At 50.0% G+C, this 18,247-nt stretch overlaps 1 long non-coding RNA gene across 2 annotated transcripts; it reads right to left on the reverse strand.

Annotated features, from left to right (window-relative positions):
- Positions 1–1,218: 1,218 nt before the first annotated feature.
- Positions 1,219–10,226, reverse strand: LOC133047826 (uncharacterized). Of its 2 annotated transcripts, XR_009690851.1 has the most exons (4): positions 10,100–10,226; positions 2,937–3,056; positions 1,699–2,231; positions 1,219–1,603 (listed from the first exon to the last, which is right to left on the reverse strand). It is a non-coding gene; the product is annotated as an uncharacterized LOC133047826 (long non-coding RNA). The 2 variants fall into 2 exon arrangements; XR_009690850.1 differs by having other exon boundaries at positions 1,219–2,231.
- Between the last annotated feature and the right edge of the window lie 8,021 nt (positions 10,227–18,247).

Below are 18,247 nucleotides of genomic sequence, written 5' to 3' on the forward strand. Positions count from 1 at the left end.
AGTAAGGTCTTCACAGTGATTCACACTTTTTAAAGGCTATGCTCCATTTATAGTTATTATAAAGTATTGGCAATATTTCCTGTTGTGCAATACATCCCTGTAGCTTATGTTACACCTGAGAGCTTGTACTGCTCGATCCCTGACCACTGCATTGCCCCTCCCCACTCCCATCTCCCTACTGGTAACCATTAGTTCTCCGTATCTGTGAGTCCGCCTATTTTTTGTCATTGTTGTTATATTCGTTATATTCCCAATTTGTTGTATCTTTAGATTCCACATATAAATGATATCACCCAGGGTTTGTGTTTCTCAGTCTGACTTATGAAAAACTCCATTCTGAGGCACGTATGCTAAATGACTTCAGTCCTGTCCAACTCTTCGCGACCCCGTGGACTGTGGCCCGCCAGGCTCCTCTGTCCATGGGATTTTTCAGGCAAGAATACTGGAGTGGGTTGCCATCTCCTTCTCCAGGGGATCTTCCTGACACAGGGATCGAACCCGAGTCTCCTGTGTCCCCTGCATGGCAGGCAGACTCTTCACCGCTGAGCCACTGGGGAAAGCCCTTTGAGGCACACGTGTTTAAAGGATCTTCTGGAAGTCTGGTGTTTGTCTTTCCCATGGTTTCACAGGAGCCGCTTGAAATGGCGGATGTGCTCTGCAGTGACAGTTGGTGACCTGGAGCCAGGCCTGTCCCTTCCCTCTAGGCCCCAGTCTCACTATCTGCAAAATGAAGGACTGACCCTCACCTAGAGATGTATCCAGATCAAACCTCTGTTGGCTTTAGGACCAATTTTTTTGGTGGGGCGGGGGAGGAGAAGGAGTTTTCGTAACACGAAATTAAAATGCAACAAATCTCACTCATGGTTTTAGCTGAGTCCTTGAGGCTGCCCTGTCCAACAGAAATATAAGGTGAACCATGGATATAATTTAAACTTTTCTAATAGCATCACCTACTCAATGGACTTGAATTTGAGTAAACTCAAATTGAGTAAACTCAAACTCCTAGAGTTGGTGATGGACAGGGAAGCCTGGTCCATGGGGGTCACAAAGAGTCAGACACGACTGAGCGACTGAACTGAACTGAATAACCACATTAAAAAATTAAAAGAAAGAGTTGAAATCAACTTTAATAATACATTTTACTTAATGCAATATAAGCATATTATCAGTTCAACATGTAATTAATATAGAAAATAAGATATTTTTGTCATTTTACATTGTTAACGAGAGATTTTACATTATTTTTCATACCAAGTTGTGGAGAGCCAGTGTGTGTTCCCTGCTTAGGACGCATCTCATGTGCTCGGTAGACACACGTGACCAGTGGCTGTCATATTGGACAGCATGGCTTTGAGACAAGATGTGCCAACTATTTATCCCCCATTCCCAAGTGAGATGCCAGGTCACCTAAGGGAGGGGGAAAGCAGTGCATATCCTCCCCTCCTCTGATGAGATTTTTCCTTCCCAATGAAAAATCGTCTTCACAGTGATGGGCAGACACACGTGTTCAGTCTACCCAGCATGCACTGCTCTGCAACCCAGGCAGATGTCTGCTTCCACCATCTGTCCATCAGCTCTGGGACCAGTTCTGGGAAGGCAAGCCCTGCAGAGGAGAGACGGAGTGTCCACTTCAGGGTGTTTAGCCTACCACCACCTCTAGCCTTGAGAGCCACTGGGAACCTCTCCCCCAGCCCTTACCTGTGAACCCTGAAGGAGCCAGAGGCAGCTGTGAGTGGGAGAAGAAACTTCAGCTGGGGAACAGAGAAGACCCTCGCCACACCTCCTTCCCAAAAGCAGTCTCCCAGCCAGCAGCAACCCTGGATGGGAGTTCAGTTCAGTTCAGTCGCTCAATCCTGTCTGACTTTGTGACCCCATGGATTGCAGCGCGCCAGGTTTCATGGTCCATCACCAACTCCCAGAGCTTGCTCAAACTCATGTCCATCGAGTTGATGATGCCATCCAACCATCTCATCCTCTGCCATCCCCTTCTCCTCCTGCCTTCAATCTTTCCAGGCACTGGGGTCTTTTTCAAGGAGTCAGTCCTTCGCATCAGGTGGGCAAAGTATTGGAGTTTCAGCTTCAACATCAGTCCTTCCAATGAATATTCAGGCCTGATTTCCTTTTGGATTGCCTGGATAGGAGAGTGAGCTTGAAACTGAAATGGAGTTTTCAAGTCCTTGATTGTTTCACTGCATGGGGTACTCTTTCCTGAACTAAGGCTACTTTTGTTTCTGAAAATAATCAGAGGATTTGCTTTAAATATTTCAGCAAAGACAAAGTGTGTGTGTTGGCAGGGGGAGGGGTGGGGTGAGGAAATACAAATTGATAAAGCAAGTAGGACTGTTGCTAATTGTTGAAGCAGGGTGATTGGGTATATGGGGATTCATAATACCATTTTCCTTAGTTTTGGAGGTGTGTGAAAATTTCCAAAATACAATTTTTTTAAAAAGTATTTATTTATTTGGTTGTATCGGGTCTTAGTTGCGGCTCGAGGGACCCTTTCATTGTGACTCACAGGCTCTGGACTTGCTGCACTTGGGCGTCATTGCCCTGAAGCATGTGGGATCTTAGTTCCCTGAGCAGCGATCGAAACCCGAGTCCCCTGCCTTGCAAGGCAGATTTTCAACCACTGGACCACCAGGGGAGTCCCTCCATAATATAAATTTTTAGAGGTGACCAGAGGACTTTTTGAAATTGGGAATGAACAGGATAGGCACAGAATCTACAGGAGAGTCATATATGGGGTAGGATCAGAGCAGGTTTCAATGGGTGAAAAACGTGAGCCAGAATTGTAAAATAATAAAATTGTTTTCTGGGCACATCTCATGAGGTCCACTTGTCCAGTGGGCTGGTGGAGTTTATAAATCCTTGCCCTCCAACCATCGCATTCCCCACTCCTGAGATTGTGCCTTCTGGCTGACTCCCCAAGTGCTCACCCCAACAGGCCTGGGTTCCGCAATTTTTTGGATGGTTTTGTGACACAGTAGTTCCTGTGGCAGACACTCAGATGGATGTTCCTGAAGTGCAGAGGCCCTTGGGTCACGGAAGGACAACCTCTGTGAAGATATTGAGCACAGCAGGGACCATTAGTCACCAGGGAGCATTTGACATTTTGAAATGAACTCACGCTTTCCCATAAATAAGCTCGAACACCGAATCACGCCTGGAGCAGGGAGGTGGTGGCTAGAGGTCAGCTGAAGTGCTCTGGGACGCTTGATAAAATGACTAAATGTGTACAGTGAGCAGCCTGGTGCACAAAGGTCCCTCCGTTTGGAGCACATGTCCCCGAAACCCACAACCTGGTCCTGTGTGGACTTCTCTGCCTCTCTGAGAAAGAAGCCTTTTACCTAGTGTTTGACTTTTGTTTCTGAATGTTATAGCTAATACTTTGTGAAGACTTCCTGAATGTTAGGCCTTGTCCAATGTTTTGTGTGAATAATCTCATCTGCAGAGAAACACTGTGAGGAGGGGATTATCATTTCCCTGCTTCCCAGCAGGCACTATTGGTAAAGAACCCACAATGCAGGAGATGTGAAAACCTCAAGTTCAATCCCACGGTTGGGAAGATCCCCTGGAGGAGGGCATGGCAACCCACTCCAGGATTCTCGCCTGGAGAATCCCATGGACAGAGGAGCCTGGTGGGTTACAGTCCTTAAGGTCACCAAGAGTCGGACATGACTGAAGTGACTTTGCATGCCCGCACGCTGCATAGATGACAAATAGGGGCACCCAGAGGTTTCTGGTGAGTGACTTGTCCCAGGACAAAATGGGAGTGAATTGTGACCACACAGCCCAGCAACCACTGTGGAAGCCCGCCTTCCAGGGAGCGTCAGGAAACCAGGCTCATTACACAGACAAACCAAGATGTGCCGGATGCGTGGGAAGACTCTGGGGTGAGGCTCCCAGCTGAGGCTGTGGAAGAGTTCAGCCGCAGGGTGTTTCTTACGGGACATTCCAAAACATGCCTGGCGACGGGTGACCCCTGCCAATCAGGGGTTCTTGGGTGACCTGGGAGAAGAATTAAGGGTGAATTCATTGCTTTTTAAGATTGGTTATTTATTTGTGGCTGTGCCGGATCTTCACTGCTGCGTGTGCCCTCCTCTACAGTGAAGCAGTAGGAGGGTAGCAGTGGCTTCTCTTGCTGGGGAGCCTGGACTCCAGGGAGCCCCAGCTCAGCCGTTGTTGCACATGGGCTTAGTTGCCCCGGAGCATGTGGGATTTTTGGCAGGCGGGTTTTTAACCACAGGACCTCCAGGGAAGCCCTGAGTAAGAATGACTTGTGATGAGGTCAGATCTTTCAGAGTGGGAGAGGATGTTTTTCTGTGTAACCCTTCTCTCCTCCTGGCCCAGGTGGCCACACCCTTCGTTGGCTTAGCAAACCTTTCCTCCGGTGGCCCCGCAGAGTCCATCAGAGACATGAGCCTTTTTGTTGTTCACTCACTAAGTCGTGTCTGACTCTTTGTGACCCCATGGACTGCAGCACGCCAGGCTTCCCTGTCCTTGACTATCTCCCGGAGTTTGCTCAAACTCAAGTCCACTGAGTCAGTGATGCCATCCAGCCATCTCATCCTCTGTCATCTCCTTCTCCTTTCGCCTTCAATTTTCCCAGCATCAGGGTCTTTCCCACTGAATCGCTCTTCGCATCAGGTGGCCAAAGTACTGGAGCTTCAACTTCAGCCTCAGTCCTTCCAATAAATATTCAAGGTTGATTTCCTTTCGGATTGACTGGTTTGATCTCCTTGTTGTTCAAGAAATTCTCAACAGTCTTCTCCAGCACACCACAGTTCAAAAGCATTAATTCTTTAACTATCAGCCTTCTTTATGGACCAACTCTCACATCCATATATAGCTACTGGAAAAACCACAGCTTTGACTATAGGGACCTTTGTTGGCAAAGTGATGCTATCTAGGTTTGTCATCGCTTTTCTTCCAAGGGGCACTTGGCTTTTAATTTCAAGGCTTCAGTAACCATCCTCAGTGATTTTGGAGCCCAAGAACATAAGGTCTGATATGTGAACTAAGAATGTCTAACACTTTTTGAGTTTACAAAATGTTTCTAATACCATCTTGCCTCTCTCTCCATGATACAGCCTTTCAGACCCTCTAAAGAGACTAGGAAGCACAAGTCTGTGGTGGCCAGAGCTCCTGCCTGGCAGCATAGCCAGGACTCAAACCACAAATTCAAAAATCAGATTTTCCAGTTTAAAAAAGAAGAAAAAGGAATGGGAAAGGAGATGGCAGACTGATGGGATTTTGTACAACCACCCTGTGTGTCTTCAGGATTTCTGGTCAAGCACCCCCCTTCTGTCCCTCCTCCTAGGCCTTCTTGCTGATGAGTGCACAAAACCCTTTATCGTCAGTCACTTTGGAAAATGAGGGCAGCGTGAGAGCTGGATTCATCAGACTGTGCAAGCATCCATCTGGATGAACAGGCTTCCAGGTCCAGATTTCAATAAAGGCAGACAATGTCCAGCTGGATGATGATTTAGAACTAATTAAACTGGAATTTTCTTGGAATACTTAGATCCATCACAGGAACACAGAATTTATTGCGGCCTCCTTCCTTAGAGGCTGAGGAAGATCTAAGTGGGGAGGTAGGTGGAGTGGGGACGGGTTGTAACTTGCCAGCCACAAGATTATCTTGGCTCCCAGTAGAAGCCCGGGGCAGAGAGTAGTCCCCTTCCAAGAGGCAGGAAGCCCTGTCTTCTCCTTTCTGCTTTCTTGGAGCTTTTGGTTCTTTAGCCTTTCTTCTCCTCCTTGCTGTGTCTCCATGGCCTCTGCCCCTCCCCTGCCCCCTACCAGCCTGCTTGGAAACTTGGCTGTCCTCACTCAGGGCCCTGCTTTCCTGTCGATCAGGACCTTCAGTGTAAACCTCCAAGTCTTCCTTCGCCACCTTGCTGATGAGGATGCAGAAAAGAGGAATGCCCTTTTCTAAGGTCACACAGAGCAGGATGTAAACCTGGATTGTCTGAGTCCAGAGTCTTCCCACTCCAGTCACCCACCCTCCTAACTCTCCTGCCAATAGTGTCTTTTTAAGTTTCACCTGTCAGTAAGGAATTGTTAGATCTTTATTCACAAATATATATCTCCCCATCCGAACTCTAAGCTCTTTGAATCAGATCAACATAATATAAAACAAATAAAACATGGCAAGCAGGCAAAACCCCCCCAAACCAGAAAGTATATCTTGTCCCTGGGCAGGACCTTTTCCTTAAATCTCCTAATTCCTGCTATTCCCTTGCACCCACCCCTCCCCTAACGGTTAGGGTGGGGTCTGGGCTAAGGTTTCGGTTTCCAAAAACTCCTCACAGGTGCCTCATGTGGACTTGCTCATCGAGAGCTCCCCACAACTTGGGGTCGCTCATTTGTGGATATAAATTAGTGCTACTCAGAGAATAAAATCCAGTTGATGTGTTTCATCCATTAATTATCCTGAATGCTCACATTGTCCCATATTTGGCCATTTGGAGTTCTACTTGGCTCCTGAATCTTTGTAGCTTCTTTTCCATCCCGTATGACATGATATAGCATCACTGACTCAATAGACATGAATGTGAGCAAACTCTGGGAGACAGTGGAGGACAGAGGAGCCTGGTGTGTTACCATCTATGGGGTCGCAAACAGTTGGACACAACTTAGCAACTGAACAACAACGACAAATAGTTAATACATATTATACCCCTTTTATTTTCTCCTTTTTACTTTTAAAGTCCAATATTTTACTAGAATATGTCTTGGTATTGGTTATTTGGGGTCACTTAAGTGGTTATCCTTTTAATTCCTTTCAGACTTCTCCAAAATTTTTGGGAGAAATATGTTACCATCTCCTAACTGTAGTTACAAATTTGGATTTGCCTTTTTTTTTTTTTTTAACTTGTCAAATTTTCTTTCTGCATGTTGAGGCTTATTATCATATACATGCAAATTTAGATTTGTTACTGATAGATCTTTCTGGTGAGTCAACCTTTTTATTATTATGAAACACTGGGTCACTTACAGTAATGCTTCTTGATTTTAAATGTTTTTTTCTGATATTAATATGGGTACTCTGTCTTTAGATTTTTTGATTGCTTTATCTTTTATAGTACTTTAACTTTTAACCTTTCTGTATCTTTTATTTTAGATGTGCTTCTTATTAGCAGCTTTTAACTGGGTTTTGTTTTTATCAAGTCAGACTACCTTTTAATTGGAGCATTTAGTCCATTTCCATTTAATATAATTACTAATTCACTTGGGCTTAAATGTTATTATTTGCTCTTGCTTTGTCCCAATTAGCCCATGTTTCCTTTTACTTTCTTGCCTTCTTTAGTTTTTTTTTAAATTATTTTTTTTTGTTCCTTTCTTAGTTTGGTAGTTATAGTTCTTTAAAAAATATATGGTTTTTAGGGGTCAAACTTAGAGATTACAATACTTCTTTTGTGTTATCAAATTCTAAAAGAATTTAGTACTTTTACCTTTTTTAGACAACATGAATACCTTAGAAAAACCTTAATTCCAGTTATTCTTTTTCTGATACACTCTATTTTTATGGACCCCTGCCCGGCAGTCTGTTCTGTGCTGTGCGAGTTGCTTCAGTTCTGTCCCACTCTGTGTGGCCCCGTGGACTGGAGCCCACCACGTTCCTCTGTCCATGGGGTTCTCCAGGCAAGAACACTGGAGTGGGTTGCCGTGCCCTCCTCCAGGGGATCCCCCCAACACAGGGCTCGAACCTGGGTCTCCTGCACGGCAGGCAGTTTCTTTACTGTCTGAGCCACCAGGATGGCCTGCCCAACAGCCTATAAGCTTTGAAAAGCTATGTTCAGCCTCTCATCTGCTCTCTGTGGATCAGCAGATGCACCCAGGCTCTGGACGCCTCTCACCCACCTGAGTTTCTGGTCTCCATGAGCTCTTGGCCCAGTAGTTTTTCCACTCTCATGTTAGCTCTCTGATGTCTTCTTTGATTTTTCTATCTAATCCTGCTTTTCTAGTTGTCCTTGATGAAACGACTGGTCTGATTTACTTATTTTGTCATTAATGGCCGTGGAGGCTGTTAACTATACTGTACTCAGAGAAGACCCACGGGGCAAGTATGCGGGCAGGTGTTGCCTGTAGAGAGGGGGGCATGGCAGCCCACCCCAGAATTCTTGCCTGGAGAATCCCATGGACAGAGGAGCCTGGCGGGCCACAGTCCATGGGGTCACAAAGAGTCGGACACGACGGATTGACTCAGCACAGCACACTGGCTGCAGAGCGGCTTTGAACACCTGTGGTGTCTGGGAAAGGTGACTCACAGACCCAGCAGGGGACGCTGTTCCGGGGCGGGGGTGTGTGTCTGCCGGTCCCAGGAGCTGCACGTAGCGCTTATCTCCCTGAATAAACACAATCCAAAAGGGCACCCGAGGTGGCCGGCGCGGTCCTGAGCAGATTTGGGCTCAGAGCCCAGGGCCCGGTGCCACGGGGGCCTCCCCGGCCTCTACAGGTCAGTGCGAAAATAGACTCTTTGTTCCACTTTCACAAAGATGGAAACAGCAAGTGCTCACTGCATGTTCAAAGACCTGGGCCAAGGGTCAGAGTCAGGCCGTCCTTGCCGGGGCTGAGGCAAGGTGAGAGGCCATTCCTGGAGCTCCGGCATCATCTTCTCGGGGCTGAATGAAGCTGGGGGCTCTGCAGGACTCTCGCTGGCAAAGGCACAGCTCGGGTCTGACTCCACACCTCACACAAAGCCATTTCTTGGTGGTGTGAACTGAATCTGTGCCTGCTAAGTCACTTCAACTGTGTCCAAATCTTTGCGACCCTATGGACTGAAGCCCGCTAGGCTCCACTGTCCGTGGGATTTCCCAGGTAAGAATACCGGAGCAGGTGGCCATGCCCTCCTCCAGGGCATCTTCCAGACCCAGGGATCGAAGCTGTGTCTCTTCCACCTGCCTTGCCAGGTGAGTTCTTTACTATTAGCACCACCTGGGAAGCCCCAAACTGAATGGTGTCCCCCCAAAGTTTGTATGTTGAAGTATGAACTCTAATACCTGAGAATGTGATTATATTTGGAGATAAAGAGTAAGAAAGTCAACGGGGTCGGATGCGTGGTCCCTCGTCCAGTAGGACTGGGGTCCGTATGAGAAGAGGGAGAGACAGCAGAGATGCAGAGGCACAGCGGAAAGGCGGCTCAAGACCACGGCTAGCTGACAGCCACCTGCAAGCCAAGGAGAGGGGCCTCAGACCCAAACCTGCCCACACCCTGATCTTGGACTTCCAGCCCCCCAGGACCGGGAGCAAATTCCTATCAAACCCCCAGGCTGTGGGTCTTTGATATGGCGGCCTTAGCCAACAAATACACTTGGGGTCACACACTCTCTTGGTTGATGGGAAGGTAATGCTGAGAGCTTCTGTCCTCCTAGGAAATACCCCCACCCCTACCTGGTCCCGGGGTCTCGTGCTCCTTCCCTCTCTTTGTGTCTGGGTTTGTTTGCCAAGGATTATTTCATTTTCCTTTACCAACCACCCCCGTCCCAGTGAGGAGAGTCTAGCAAGTTCTTGTCTCAGGGGCCGAGAGCCCCAATCGCTAGAGTTTCCGCCCCGAGATCCTGGCTGTGCGGGGAGCACCAGCAGGATCGCTGGTTGGACTTGCCCTCGGGGTCCCCACACCGCAGGGGCGGTGACATAGCTGCCCTGTGGGCTCCTTCGTCAGCAGCCCCTGCACGGCTGGATTTCTTGTTTCGCTCTTGTGCACACCAGGGCTCTTGGGAAGTCTGAGAATGACCCGAACCAAGCTGTGGCCCTGGCTCTCCCTGGCCCTGACAACCAGACCCGACCCGGTAACCCTCAACCCAGCAGCGGGGGAGGCGGGGGAGCCCTTGAGGTTTCAGTTCCCAGGGTGGAGGGAAGGCGCTGACTTCACCCCTGGGTGGTGACCTCACCTGCCTGCAACTGCTCTCCGGAGATTGTGAGTGTTCAAATCGCCTCACATATGCTTCATTTGGCAACAACACATACACAAAACTCACTTTTTACTCATTAACCACAAAGTGCTAGAAACTAAGATTTCAGGCCCGAGTAACGGTGATGGCAATAAACAGCCCCTGCTTAAACTGAGCTCCCAGGAAACACACAGGTGATCACATACCTCCTGCAGGCTCATTCTCTTGGTTGGTCCTAAACCCTAAGAGACTGTTCTGGAATTCTCCCAGCATAAACCTTTGCTTTAGGTAATTCTGGGTATTTGATTCAAATGCCAAAGTGGTCATTTTAAATTCTGAGTCAGGTACAAACTTCTTTCAAACAAATGAAATCAAAAGTCTTATGCTCCCCCAGGGCTGATTTAAATGATTTTGCTTATAATATTACTTAAATAAGTCTGAATACAGAATTATTTAAACTCTGTATGCTTAATAGCTCTTACATGATGCTCAAACCCAAGCCAGCATGCAAATGAAATACAGAAAGTCCCTATGAGGCTACCGCTGAAATTTTTCTTAGCTCACTTTTTTTTTTTAAAGTCTTTATTGAGTTTGTAACAGTATTACTTCTGTTTTAAGTTTTGGTTTTTGGGCCCTGGAATTTTAGCTCCCCAACCAGGGATCGAACCTGTACCCCCTGCATTGGAAGGTGAAGTCTTCACTGCACACCTTTCCCTTGGGCTAGGATGCCATGATGTTCATAAGGAAAAGCCTCTCTCTTCTTTTTAGAAATAGTAATTGGTCCTGAAGTCTCCAGAAATATTTAGCCATGAGATAATCTTTCATGTGACATGGAACACGTTGACATTAATTTCTAAGATTTTCATCCAGATGAAAGTCAAAATTCTCATAGTGGGGGTCATGGAAACCCCTGAATGGGGTCGGTGCCTCTTGGGTCGTTTGCAGACCCCAGTTTGAAAACTCCTGGATTTGAGGATCTGGCTATCATGTGAGAAACTCTTGCTACAGTCCTCAGCTACTCTCGAGTCCTGTGGGACCCGGCTTCCCCTAAGGTGCGGGCCTGGCTTGTTTTTGTTTTGCCTTCCCTGGCTGGAGCCAGACGGTTTGCACATCTGAAATTCAACCAAAACACAAATGGCTCTTAACCACCCCAGGGGGAACTGGCTCCCACTCGCTCCGCTCCCCTGGGCCCCCAGTGGTCCCTGGAGGGTCCCCAGGTCTCTGGGAGGGGCTTCCGCCACAAGACTGACCCTGCCGGGGGGTAGGTGGCTGAAGGTGGGGGGCTGGCTGCTCACTGTGCCTCCCCCAGGGGGAAAAAATAGCACTTCAGTCCCTGAAAAAAAAAAACAACAAAAACCCAGCGACTCATACAGACCAGAATAGCAACTGGAGACGGGTTTAAAAACAGAAACACCTGCCTCCGAATTGTGACAGGAAATGAGATTTCAGAAATGCCACTGCGGGGCTGTGGGGGGCGGGGGTGGGCGGCGGCCCCTCCCTTGCATCTCCCCTGCTTTGGGCGGCCGTTTCCCCGGGGAAAGCGGTGCCCACCCAGGCTGGCCAGCAGCGGATCCAGCCAGGCTGGCCCCCGGGGAGACTCCCGGCTCCAGGAGGGCAGCAGGGTGCTGGAGGGAAGGGGGCGTGTGGCCCTGAGACCACCCCGACCGACCTGCCCTCGGGGGCCTGGGCAGCTCCTGGCAGGCTCTCTTGATGGACGATGCCTCGTTAGGGGCATCCACAGGCTTTGGGGGGAAGTGGAGAGGTGCTATATTTAGTCTGGGGTCTCCAAAGTGGCGTACATGCACCCCAGAGGGCGTGGAAGATGATTCATGGGGTGGAGGAAAGAAAAGAACAGTCCCTCTATTTGGACTGATGGTTTACTTCAAAAGTGAAAGAGAAAGCTTGGCAACAGTAGGAAGGCTGCGTGCTGATGCACTCTGGCCTCCTGGGTTGTCGTGTGGGGTGCAGGGAGGGGGTCCTGGAGGAGGGAGGAGGGGGCCCTATGTGGGGAGGGGATATCTCAGCACATTGTAATTTACATGTGTCCACAGGGGAACTGAGAGATTCTGTGATTTCTTTTGCAGTAAACAAACTCTCATGAAAATAACAAGTGGCCTCTTTCCAGGTAGCTCAGCTGGTGAAGAACCCGCCTGTAATGTAGGAGACCCCAGTTCGATTCCTGGGTCAGAAAGTTCCCCTGGAGAAGGGGTAGGCTACCCACTCCAGTATTCTTGGGCTTCCCTGGTGGCTCAGATGGTAAAGAATCCGCCTGCAATGCAGGAGACTCGGGTTTGATCCCTGGGTTGGGAAGATCCCCTGGAGGAGGGCATGGAGACCCACTCCAGTCTTATTGCCTGGAGAATCCCCATGGACCGAAGAGCTATAGTCCATGGGGTCGCAAAGACTCAGACATGACTGAGCGACTAAGCACATTAAATCATTGTTGAAAGGAAACTTGGAGTGGAGCTGACGCTAACATGGAAATCACAGGGAATAGCTCCGGGTGGCAGAGTTGAGTTGACCCGTCCCCAAGCGCTGGTAGGAGTTCATGGTCAGCCACATGCTTTTAGCAGATCTGACCAAGAGCTGGACAAAACTGAAATTATCCAGAAGACTTTACATCCATAACGGTTCATGGTGAAAGTTGCCGGCAGTGTATATTGCGTCACGAGATACTCTTAATTTCAGCTGTATCTCATCCTTCATAATCTTTTTTGGATGCTTTACTTTGTACATAATGTGATAGACTAGTACCTCACCATCATTGATAAAATAAGGCAATCAGAGCTTGTAAACAGCTTTTTGCCCCCAGGGAAGAGTGGGTCACACAGAAGTTTGAGGACAGCTGACTTCAGCCTTCACGAGCCTCAGAGTCACAGGGAGGCTTGTAAAGACAAAGACCCCAGAGGGTCTGGTTGGGGAGGTCTGGGGTGGGATGTGAGAATTTGCAGGTTCCCAGGTGACGCCGCTGGCCTGGGGCCCTCTGTTCTGTGGAAATGACCACAGCCTGAGGGGACACACTCTGAAGGCCCCCGCTGCCTGTCACCTTCCTCACAGTGAAGACAAGTGTCCCCCCGAAGACCACCGGCACCCCTGTCCCCCTGCCACACCCCCCACTGCCCAGGTGTCCCCCTCAGAGGTGGATCCCCTTGTCTGAGGTTTTGCAACTGCCTCTACAAAGGCCTTCCCAGGTGGTGCAGCAGTAAATAATTCTCTGCAAATGCAGGAGATGCGGGTTCAATCCCTGGGTCAGGGAGTTCTCCTGGAAAAGGAAATGGCAACCCACTCCAGTATTCTTGCCTGGAGAATCCCATGGACAGAGGAGCCTGGCGGGCTATAGTCCACGGGGTCGCAGAAAGCTGGACACGACTGAGCAACTGAGCACACCCTAGAAGGGGAGGACCTGGGCAAGAAGAGTGGGGGAGGACCCCCCGGCTGCCTGGGAGGACCGCCCGGCTGCCTGGGGCCGTGGGGGGCAGGGCCCTGTAGCCCACTTACTGGCCTCACCCCGAGGACCCGGCCGGGTCGCAGGGGCTTTGATGTCAGAGAGATGTGATGGGTTCTGTGAGGCCTCGCACTAGCTTTTGACCTCAGATGTTCAATAAGGTAATGTATGTGCAACAGGACCCAAACATCGTAGGATACATCCTTCTGCTGCTGCCTTCTTGGAAGGGTGGGTCTCACTGGCTGAAGGCTCTTGTGGCCAGTCAGCGAAGTGACGAGTCTTGACGGGCTGAGCTGACCTGTGAGGAGGGGCCGGGGCAGGGGCTGGGGGGAGGGAGCTGGGGCGGGGGGAGGGGGCGGCAGCCAGCGTGGGGGAGGGTGGGGGGAGCCGGGAGGAGGGGCCAGGGGGCGGGCCGCTCGCTGCTCCGTGTCCCGTGTCCCGTCTACACCCTTAGCTAGCACTAGGGTCAAGGACAGGAGGCTGGTCCTGAACCCGCGTCCGTGGCCGGCCCACCGTGGAGCCCTCCCGGCCCTCTGCCCTGCGCCTGCCCCCTCCCACTCATACTCACATCCAGTTTTCTTTTCTTCTTATTCCCCCCGCACACCATTTCTCTCTGCTTGGAAGTCAGAAGCAGTAACACATCCAGGGCAGGATTCCTAGCACAGGCTGGGCAGTCAAGAGTCAGGGTCTTTGACACTGGACCCCAATCACGCCATGTGCTTGTGAGGGAAGGTCCACTGTGCGGTCACTTTTCTGCACCCGTCTGCACGGGCTGCCAGGGAGAAGTGTTAACATCCCAGCCTCAGGTACCCAGGCTGGAGGGAAGGGAACAGGCTGCCCTGGGCTCCTGCCCAGCCCCGGCACACCTGTGCAGCTGCTGCCCTGCTTGGGTGAGGGGGTAGGGGGGCTGAGAGGGATGGGGGCATGGGGACCCCGGGATCCTTCCTTTCCCAGCCCTCTTCCTCTTGGGGCCTGTACTTTAGGGTGGATTATGGAGTCTCCTTGACCTGCACGCTTGGTGCCCAGAACGGGCTGGTGTGGAGACAACCAGTGAGACCAGGGTCCAGATCCTCAGGCCCCACTCAGCCTCAGTTCCTTGATCTGTGAAATTGGGTGATGAGGGTGCCTAGTGCAGGCGGCCATGAGGATGAAACGAATGTATGTGAAGTGCCGGGTCTTTCGACTGCTCCCTTGAATCCTTATTATGTGCTGATCCAAAATAACTAAATTAAAAAAAATTCCTGTGGGTCATGCCACTGAAAGCTAATCATGGAGACTCTTATCCTGGCATTCCTGGTATCTGAAGGTAAGAGGTATTAACTCATTCACTCCTCCAGGCACAAATCAACATTGAGTGCTGATTGCATGTCAGGCAATAAAATAAGAAACATAAAAGAAGAAAACGCAGTGAAAGGGATAGACGGCAGACAGGTCTGGGGGCTCCCGTGGGCCTCCCTGGAGACTGTGGTGCTCGGTGGGGTGGGGTCGAGGCAGGCAGCGGGCCCTGTAGGTGGATGGAAGCCCCCAGGCCACAGAAGAGCCGCAGAGGGGCCCAAGTGAGAGGCAGGCTGAGGCTGGAGGCTGTGCCCAAGGAGGCTGGAATGGCACCTGCTTGCTCTGGGTCAGGGCGAGGCTGCCGGTCTGCAATTCATCCCTCCTCAAGTCATCCTGGAAACTGGGTCAGGACTCTGGACTCAGACCTGGATGCAAACCGGGCGCCCCTGCTCTGCCTGGGGAAAGTCAGTTTAGTGCTCTGGGCCTCAGCTTTTCCGTCTGTAAAATGGTGGTAATTACATCTCATTGTTCATTCCACTTAGGAGAACCAGATGGGATTGTAAGAGGAAGCGCTTGCAGGACGATGGCATCTGATAGTTCGTGTCTACCAGGTGGCAGGTCAAAGTGTCAGCCCACAGCAATGCTCTCCGATGGATGTATGTATTTTTTAAATCAGTAACAAAAGCCCTCAAATGTAAAAGTACCATGGAGCAACCTGACCTTTCAGCCTCCTCGTGGTGGGGCACGGAGCCTACAGGTGGATGTGGGGAGAGGAAAAAAACCTAAATATCTGTGCAGCTGTGTGCCAGAGACAGGAACAGCCGACTCCCCCTCGGTGGCCAGCCAACCTCGGCATCAAAACCACAGCTCCCCGCAGCTCCAGCGGTGATCAAGATGCAGGGCTTGCTCAGACAGCTTGGTGGGCAGCCGCCTCCTTCTAGATGGGTCCAGGGGTGCTGCACTAGGACAGACTGCAGACGGCAGTGGTCTGTCCACACCACCCCCTTCCTTGCCCGAGGCACTCAGGGGTCTCCTGCTCACTACTCGCCCCCCTACCCCCCAATCCTTTCTGCAGAGCCTTGACCCACAAAGCACAGTCCTGACCGGGGGACACCTTAGAGCAAAGGCCTGGCTCTATTTTTTGCATGCTTGTGAGCTAAGAATGGTTTTCACACTTTTAAACAGTGTAAAACGCTTCTCAAAAGAATAACGTTCTCTGACATGTGATAATCATATGAAACTCAAACATCAGTGTCCAGAAATAGTAATTTGTTCATTTGTTCTGTAGTCTGCAGCTGCTTTCCGTGCTACTGTGGCAGAGTGGAAAAGTTGTGACCAAGACTGTGTGGCCTGCAAAACCTAAAATATCTATACTCTGGCCCTTTCACAGAAAGTGTTTGATGATACCTGAGACCCCTTCCTTCTGGGAGCATTTGCACTTTAATTCACACTCATGCCTTAAGCAAAAGAAATGAAGCTCTAATGGTGGAATTTAGGCATCTATCTCTGACAAGTGGCTTCCTGTGACTGAACTTTCCAGGGGAGGGTCTGTCAGGGGGATGTCAGGGTGTGTCAGAGCCAGGTGCAAAGAGTCAGACACGGCTGAGAGACTAACACTTCCACACAACAAAAAGGAAGAGGCAGCAGGATGTCAGATAGAAGGAAGAGGCAGCACGATGTCAGATGGAAGACTGGAATTTCTAATTCCAGCTTCAGCTAATTCATAATTATGTGATTTTGAGCAAAAAGGCTTTTCACGTTCTGGTGCTTTTCTCATCCATCTAAGATCTGCCCTCTCCACCTCATGTAGGAAGGTAATAGCTGTGAAATGTTTTGAAAGCGTCACTCAGATGTGAAAATTGGCTAGTTCCAGTGCATCCTGAGAAGGTACATTGCTTCCCTCCAAGGCAAGGGGAGTAAAGGTGTGTGCAGGTGTTGTTCTTAAGTTGCTAAGTCATGCCTGATTCTTTTGCGACCCCTTGAGTTATAGCCCACCAGGCTCCTCCGTCCGTGATATTTCCCAGACAAAAATACTGAAGCGGGTTGCCATTTCCTCCTCCAGGGTGATCTTCCCAGCCCAGGGATTGAACCTGCATCTCCTACATTGCAGGCAGATTGTGCACAGTTGTAGCCACCCTATTCTCATTCCAAACCCTTGGTTTGACGACAAGACTGTTGTATATCCTTGGCATCTGTACAGCTGGCCTTGTAGCCATTCTGGAAGGTCCTCAACGTGTGTATTTGCCATTTTGCAGGGGCACAGATCTGAGTCACTTACTTGCTATGGAGTGAATCTAGTGGACCGTCCGGCGACCTAGTCCAGGATGGCCTACTATTCTCTTGTTATAACAGACAGAGTAACTAATAAAGTGATTAAAAACTGTTCTTTGTAAATATGTGTTCTGTATTCATGACACTGGCCCTCTCAAAAGTCTCAGGAGAGATCAGTCATGAGGAACATGTGTCTCCAGTAAACTGTTTGCAACCAGGAGACTGGCCGGTGACAGCCATCTCTAGAAGCTGTCCAACATGTCTTGAAGAACAGCCCCAGGAAGTGACTTCCTGTTATGGCTGTCATAGTTTCTGGTTCCCAGAAACAGCTGATTCCAATGGCACCCAATGACCACATGTCACCTGAGGGGACCTGAGGTCAGGAATGGGTGACAGCCACATTTTCCTTGGACACCAAAGGGGGTTGCAGTCTGACTTGCAACCACACGCTGCAATGACCCCAGAGCCTGTGGCAGCATTTGCACTGGTTTATTTCCATTCTACCCGGTGAACATGTGTGCTCTTAAAAATGCAGGCCATACCCGAGTCTGTGCCAGAGACAGTTGCAACAAATTGCATCACCTGGATTTTTTGGTTTGGAATAGTTAGCCCATGTTGGCAGGGCCCGATGGTGAGTTGTGTGCTAATCTGAAGCCTTCCTACTCCTTTTCCCATTGTGCCAAGAGTGCACAAGGCTGCCCAGAAGGAAGGAATTCAATCAGCATCAGAAGAATGCCCTGAAGTCCTGTTTCCTGAATTCTAGGGGAGACCTGGGCGGGAGGGGAAGACCCGGATAGCAGGACATGGTTTGTTTTCTGTGACTTTCTCCCAGGCCAAAAGCCGGGTCCAGCTGACACACGTTAGTGGGAGGGCCATGGGCACAGGGAGGGGGTGGAGGCACTCTTTCTGAGGACTCAGCCTGCCCAGAGTTTTCAGCTGCCACCTGCATAGCCCCGTCCATCGGCATGGCCTCGTCCAATGGGCCCCGGGAGCATGGCTGCAGGTGGGACCTGTCATCCCCTCCCCTTACCAGAACCCCCAGCCTGAGTCAGAAACCTGATCAAACCGAGCTGCTTTCTTTATCTGACCCTCCATCAGGATCCCTGGTGGCTCAGATGGTAAAGAATCTGCCTGCGATAGAGGAGGCCCAGGTTTGATCCCTGGGTGGGGAAGATCCCCTGGAGAAGGAAATGGCAACCCCCTCCAGTGTTCTTGCCCAGAGAATCCCCTGGACAGAGGAGCCTGGTGGGCTACGGTCCATAGTGTCGCAAAGAGTCGGACATGACTGAAGCGACTAACACTTGCACTTTTTTTTAAAATTAATTATTTTAATTGGAGGCTCATTACTTTATAATATCGTAGT

Source organism: Dama dama, chromosome 27 (genome assembly GCF_033118175.1).
Source record: "Dama dama isolate Ldn47 chromosome 27, ASM3311817v1, whole genome shotgun sequence".
In the NCBI taxonomy this organism is placed as follows: domain Eukaryota; kingdom Metazoa; phylum Chordata; class Mammalia; order Artiodactyla; family Cervidae; genus Dama; species Dama dama.